General features: G+C 32.5%; 1 long non-coding RNA gene across 4 annotated transcripts; it reads left to right on the top strand.

The window, feature by feature from the left end:
* Positions 1-871: 871 nt before the first annotated feature.
* Positions 872-6,656, top strand: LOC110703731. Of its 4 annotated transcripts, none has more exons than XR_002507752.1 (6): positions 1,114-1,623; positions 1,729-1,752; positions 2,814-2,890; positions 4,724-4,811; positions 5,152-5,352; positions 6,206-6,656. It is a non-coding gene; the product is annotated as an uncharacterized LOC110703731 (long non-coding RNA). The 4 variants fall into 4 exon arrangements; XR_002507753.1 differs by having other exon boundaries at positions 1,124-1,623; positions 5,291-5,352; XR_002507751.1 differs by having other exon boundaries at positions 874-1,623; positions 4,724-5,352.
* Positions 6,657-7,096: the final 440 nt, after the last annotated feature.

Consider the following 7,096-nt stretch of genomic DNA (forward strand, 5'->3'; position numbering starts at 1 on the left):
CTTTTAAAGATTCATCCAACTATTCAACCATTGAACCCAGATAATGGACCAAAATAAACTGGATTAAATGTTTTATAAAAGGATACAAAATGAATGATTTTAAAGGACACGAAATGAATTATTTTGGGTTTAAAGGCATTAAAAGAGGAAAATAAGTTATAAATTGGGGAAATGGGCTAGAAATTGGGTTGGTTTATGAAATGTTTTGGGAATGAACATGGATTTAAGCACTCCAAAGATTACATACTCAACCCGACTAATAATGGCGGTGAAAGGTTGTTCATCATCGGGTTTGGTTTTGGGGAGACATTTTTAGGTGTCTACACGCGCGTTGCGCGCGAAATGGCTAGCCTTTGCAACTTAATTTTATTCGTCTTGTGTTTGCACTTCACATGGAGGAATAAAAGATCGACAAAGGAATATACGTAGTATTTTTATTGCTTAGGCATTGTTTGTTTGTAGTCGTGCTAAGTTGATTGTTACCTGTGAAATATCTCGTATATTGAAAAAAATCTTTATTTTTATTATTTGTATATGGTGATTCTTTTAATTGGAATACTATGTAGAGTCACAGTAGAATATAATTCTTAGGTTTTTCAATGATAATGTAGAAAAGGAACAAATGTTAGAATTGTTGTTTGTTTATTTTCGTTGTGTTGATGTTAGCATTACTTAATTGTGGTGTACAATACGAAATAGAGAAAGAATCATCAATGATGAAACCGAAACGACCAATTCCTAATACACCACAGAGGCTAACAATATTAAACAACCGCTATATATTGGTATTGTCAACTTTTTTTGGCCACAATTTGATTTGGAATTTTTGGGAAGGTGGTGAACAAAGATCTGGAATTTAGTACTTGGATTGACAATGATAGTGTGGAGAGAGAAAGTTAAAAACTTTCAAGAGATGGAGTCATGGAGAGGAGGAGAGAAAGCTCAAATGTGTAAGGAAATGTAGACGGGTAAGAACAATTTGAAGTTGGATTGTTGGAGTACAAAATTACAAATAGGAATAAAAAGGTAAAACACATTTTAAAGAGTAAATAGGGGTACAAAGGTAAAGTAACATTTTAAAGGGTATAAAAGTCCGTGCACTATTCATAAGAACAACTTTCTGCTTTTTATAAGGTAGAGATTTAATAGTATGAAATATTTAACTTTTAGCTTGTTTTAAGGCATGTGTTTTTTTGGGTGGGTTAGGTATTTGTTTGTTTTTTTGAGAATACCCTTGCATGCGTTCATTTCTGCTACTCCTGAGCTTGTTCTTTCTCTCTCCTCTGAACCGAATTTTCACTCTCCATGGAAGCGGCTCCTGAGCTGGTTCTTTCATTGAATTGAAGCTGCTTCTGAGGTCAGAATTTTTCGTTGGGTTGCTCGGAGTGAGGGTAGAAGATACTTGAACGGTGGGATAAGGGCGGTGGTGGTAGCGGTGGTTCCCTGGATTGTTTGATTATTGTCAATTACTCCGATCTGCTATTCATGCAGTGAGTTACTTTTTTGGTAAGTAATTATTCTCAATTTCAAGCTTGCATGCAGATTCAAAGACTTTTTCTTCTTTCTCTCTTCCCATGGGTTCACCTTCTCAAGCATCTCTTCTCCTCCAAAAGCAGCTTAAAGGTATCAGTTAAATCGCTAAAATTAAATCGAATTTCTTCAATTATTCTGTTGAATTTGTATTTTTCTGAATTTTTAAGCAATTTTTTTTGTTGGGTGATTTTTCAGATCTTTTCTTCGATTGATTTTCAGGTTTGTTTTATTGAATTTTGAATTTGATTGATTTCAGTAGGATCTGGAACTCAAATTTGAATTTTTTGTTTTTTTATTTTGTGTTTTTGTCGTTTAATTTGATTCAAATAGTAATGGATTAACATTCTGTTTCTTTCTTTGATTTTTGAGAATTCGTATAATTGTTTTGAGGTTTACTTTGGATTGAATTGAGTGTTGTTTTGATGGATCTGTGTGTAAAGTTGAGAGTGTTTGATTAGTACTGGTTTTTTTTTTTTTTTTTTTTTTTTTTTTTTTTTTTTTTTTTTTTGTAATTGATTTTTCAATCGTTATTATATCATGCAAATTAACAGCTGAAAATTTTGAGTTAAATGTGATTAATTAGATTAAAGTTGTCGGACCTTATGCGGGTCATTCTCAGATCAAGGAAAGTTGCGTTTGTGAAGAGTAGTAGTAGGGCTAAGGATTGCCCCATTGATGGGTTGCCTGAGTTTGCTGTTCTTGGTCGATCTAATGTTGGGAAATCTTCGCTTATTAATACTCTTGTTAAGAAGAAAAAGGTTGCTTTGACTTCAAAAAAACCAGATTTTGTTAATTTGTTTGTTTTCTTTCATGCCCACCACCTGTTTGTTTAAATTCCTCAATGAAAAATACAATTGAAGTGTTTCTGAAGTGTGATTAGTTTGATATGGTTCAAAAAGAATTCGGTTTGGTTTGATGCAGCTTAGTTGATCGCGATAGTCCAAAATGGAAAATTCATTCCAATAATTATGATTTTTCTATATCGCATGCTTGATTGTGAGTCCGTATATTGACTAAATTAAATTAAATAGGTATTTTCATACTTCCCTATTCTGTTTATAAAAATAGTATGTAGCTCTCTTCTGTATATTGTGAGTCTGTATATTCACCTGTTTAAATTGCTCAATGAAAAATACAATTGAAGTGTGATTAGTTTGATATGGTTTAAAAAGAATTTGGATTGGATTTTTAGGGGAGATTTGCTGTTGGAGTTTTTTGCATATAATTATTTCAAATGCTTTGGTAATCTGTATTTGATTTGGGTGTTAAATTATCTGCAGGGAAGACTCAACTTATCAATCATTTTCTGATCAACAAGAGTTGGTATAATGTTGATTTGCCTGGATATGGCTTATGGGTGAGTATCTGTAATTTTGGTTTTATGATATGGGTGATTTCTGTAATTCTAGAGTCTATTTCATACTGGGAATATTGTATATTATGCATCAATTGTTATTCACGCTTGAACATGATCATATGCTTGAATCAGACAAAGTATTGAAGTACCAAAAAAGGATTGCATTTACGCCTTGAGGCATTGCTTTAAATTTACTGATCATCTTGTAAAACATGTTGCGGACTGATATGTATTTAGGCTACATTGAAGCTATCTATATGCTTTGCTTTCCAAATGTTTCCAGCAAGCCTTTCGTATCAAGTGTTGTATACCTGATTAGAACCCATGGATATAAAACTTATAATAATTAGATAAGTAAAAGGAAGATAGCAAAATCTGTGACAAAAGGGAGAAAGTACAGAAATAGTGAGGCAGGATGTAGAACAATACTGATGCTAAACCATAATATTTTCAATATTGTTCTGCATCTTGGAACTCAAACCTCTGTGCATACAATAATGTGACCCTAACAACTGTGGTCTTGACTCATTCGGCATTATAGTATCTCAACTATAATGCAATTTATATGACAACTATTATTCCTTGTGGCATTATATTGTCCTTATCATTTGTATCTCTCATTAATTTAGAAGTCACGAGAATTTTAAGATTATTAAAGGAATTCACCATCCTCCTAACTAAGAGAGAACATCATAATTCAAATGCATCCTATTATAAACATCCACAAGATCTTTAGCTGAAGCCATAAACCTCAGTTCAAGGCTTTGATTTTTAAATTAACCCTTCAACTTAAATTTAAGAACCGAAAAAACAAAGTGTCGTTTACTTGATAATAGAGGAAGACTTGATATTCAACTAACATTTAAAAATTTTATTTAACATTATTTAGTTACGTGGGCTTAACAGAACTATAACCATTCTTTAGAAATCTCTATGCCTGGTTATGGGGTCTAATATCTGATTATAAGATATTCCATCAAATATAAGATGAAATAAATTAATCCCATTGATCAAATTTCAATACTATACTCCAAAAAACCAAATTTCTATATTCTTATCCTTCATCTTTCATACTATATGAACCCCAAATCATTACATATTAACAACAATCTATAACACAAGATAAATTAAGCACAAATGGGAGTGATTTTTCTCACGGATTCACAAGTGAAATATTTAAAAAGATATGAAAGAGCCATTATCTAACATATATTCCTATGAAAAATTAAATGAATTTTCTTGGCAGGTATGATTAATTTTACTTGCCTGAGCCTGAAAAAACATGGAAGTAGTGAGATTAACGAATATACATTACTTAACAAAAATTAAAGCAGCCCCATCAAACAAAACAAAATAAATATCACTGTGGAAAAAAAAAAACAAACGCTGATTTCTGATTCTTCTCCACAAATTTCTTGAATGTTTGGGCATTCATACACGCCTCACCCTACAACAACCCATAATTCCATATCAAAACCCAGAATTTCAAATCAAAAACCCAGTAACAGGTATTTGCAAAGCTTGCATGCAGATTAAACGACTAATTAGGATGTTTTTTGAGCGTAGAGAGAGAAAATTAGGAGTAAATTAAAAAATAAAAAGGACTTTTGAATGTTAGTCATTACCCTGCTGCTTGTGTAATTGGTACTCTTTGATAATCCAATATACACATGCCAGTTTTACAATTGTACAATCAGAAACAAAAGAGCAATGGGATTGTGTACTGTCCAATTTTACATAGATTTTTGCTTGATTGGTAATTAGGAGTCATAGTTTTGCTAGATACTAAATTATCTCTAAGCATTTAATTGTTTTTGTATATTTTTGTTGTAGGTTGATATCTACACACTTTGAGGAAAGTGGAAGGAGTTGGTTGAGAAGGCTCGGGACAAGCAGTTGCAACCTCAAGAATACAGTATAGGTACTTGGTCACAGTACTATGCTTTAGTCCGCACTTACTCTAACATCCCAATTAGTCGTTTAATCTGCATGCAAGCTTTGCAAATACCTGTTTCTGGGTTTTTGATTTGAAATTCTGGGTTTTGATCAGGAATTTCGGGTTGTTGTAGGGTGAGGCGTGTATGAATGCCCAAACAATCAAGAAATTCGATTAAATTCAATCACACAAAGATGAATTCTGTTTTCGATTATAATTTATATCATGCATGATGAATTTGAATGTTCAATCTTATTTTTGCTATCATGCATGATGAATTTGAATGTTCGATCTGCTTAATTGAATGCCAAATTATATTTTTTAGATGCTTCAGCGATTAATTGATCAATTGGATATCGATACCGATAAATTTTGAATAGCACCTGAGTACTTGTCCACTGGGAAGTCCTTAGAGAGGACAAATGTCTTTGGTTATGGAATTATGCTGCTAGTGCTTGTGACAGGTCAACGGGCCGTCGATTTTTCATGATTGGAAAAAGAAGATGATGTCTTATTGCTTGATCATGTAAGATTTACTGAAACCAGACATCCCTGTGTATTTATTTCTTGTTTGTCTGTTTGTGTTACTTTTACTATGCCAAAAAAGGAGTTTTATGCTAAGTACTCCTTTATTTCGCCCAGCTTTCATCTTGTTTTTGTTCACACAAAATTGTCTTGGCTATTGTATTTTGTGCTCATATTGTGGTGACTAACCTAACTGTTTTCTGGAGGGGTCGAGCCTCGAGCCTAAGATCTGGGTATTTCTTGCATTAGATTGATGACATTGATTGAATTGTGAGTTGAATAGATGAGATCTTTAATATTATGTGATTCAATTTTGAATTTTTGCAATTTTTTTGGAAATTTGTTCTGTTTTTTTGTTCAGTAAATTTGTAATTGGTATTTCTGTTGTTTTTATTTGCTGTTTTCTTTTTAATTGTCTCAGTTGATTGCTGTGTGTGTGTTTGTTTTTTTTAGGGATTTATTTTGATTTCTTTTGGTAATTTTGTGGGTTCAAATGACCATTTGGATCAGTTTTTTTGTACTTTGTTTTGTGTTTAAGTAGTAGTAGTATTTTAAGCTGCTGAATTTAGTATTTGAGTGTTATTTTTCTTGGTTTTATTGACATTCTGGGAAATTCATGAGGCAGACTTGGTCAAACTCGATTTGCTGAAACTGTTAATTCATTAAATTCATTACTCTTTCTGTCTTTTTGCTGTTTGAATGAAGTTTATTGGTCATTCAAGCTTGGATGCTTTGGTTACTGGCCTGCATTATGCAATGGTTCTGTTTTTGAAGGTTGATTCCTGTAATTCTATATGATAATGAATGAAAGTTTGTTTAATTAACATTTTATCATTTTTTCTGTTCCTTTAAAGGTGACATAGCTTCTGCTATCCGTGCTTGGCAATGTAATTGTAGTACTCGGTAATGATAGCAAAGAACAATGCAGCCACAAGCTCAAATTGGACCATATACCTCATAGTGTAAACATTGTGGAGTTTGGCGCGGTTGGAGATGGAAAAACATTGAATACGGGAGCGTTTCAAAATGCAATTATCTATCTAAACTCTGTTGCTGACAAGGGTGGCGCACAATTATATGTGCCACCAGGGAGCTTCAATCTTACTAGCCACCTCACTCTTTTCCTTAGAGTAGGATGCTATTATCCTTAGATCACAGGTTTAATTGCTTTGCTGAATTATACTTGTAGTGCTCTATATATGTACTTTGCTCACTTTGCATTTATTCTACATTGATTTTGTTATTAGGATTCAGAAGGAATTACTTAGCTAATGTTCCATTCGTAATATCTTTGAGTTATTGAAATCGTATCCTTGAATAAGAACACTTTTTCAAAAAAAAAAAACTTTCGAAAAAAAGAAGAAAGATCACTCGAGAAATGATTGAGTATCGAACTACCTTAAAAGAAGAAAGATCACTCAAGAAAGATCACTCAAGAAGAATGAAGAAAGATGAAAGAAGAAAGATCACTCAAGAAGAAAGATCACTTAAGAAAAGGCATTTAAGAAGAAAGATCACTTGAGAAAAAAGATCACTTAAGAAAAGGCATTTAAGAAGAAAGATCACTCAAGAAAAAAGATCACTTAGCATAATCAAGACAATTAGCTTAGAAGAAAAAAGATTGAATATCGAACTACCTAAAAAGAAGAAAGATCACTCAAGAATTGAAGAAAGATCACTTAAGAAAAATCACTTAAGAAAAGGCACTGAAGAAGAAATATCACTTGGCAAAATCAAGGCAATTA

The sequence above is a fragment of the Chenopodium quinoa genome, unplaced genomic scaffold, assembly GCF_001683475.1.
Source record: "Chenopodium quinoa cultivar QQ74 unplaced genomic scaffold, ASM168347v1, whole genome shotgun sequence".
NCBI classification, from domain to species: domain Eukaryota; kingdom Viridiplantae; phylum Streptophyta; class Magnoliopsida; order Caryophyllales; family Amaranthaceae; genus Chenopodium; species Chenopodium quinoa.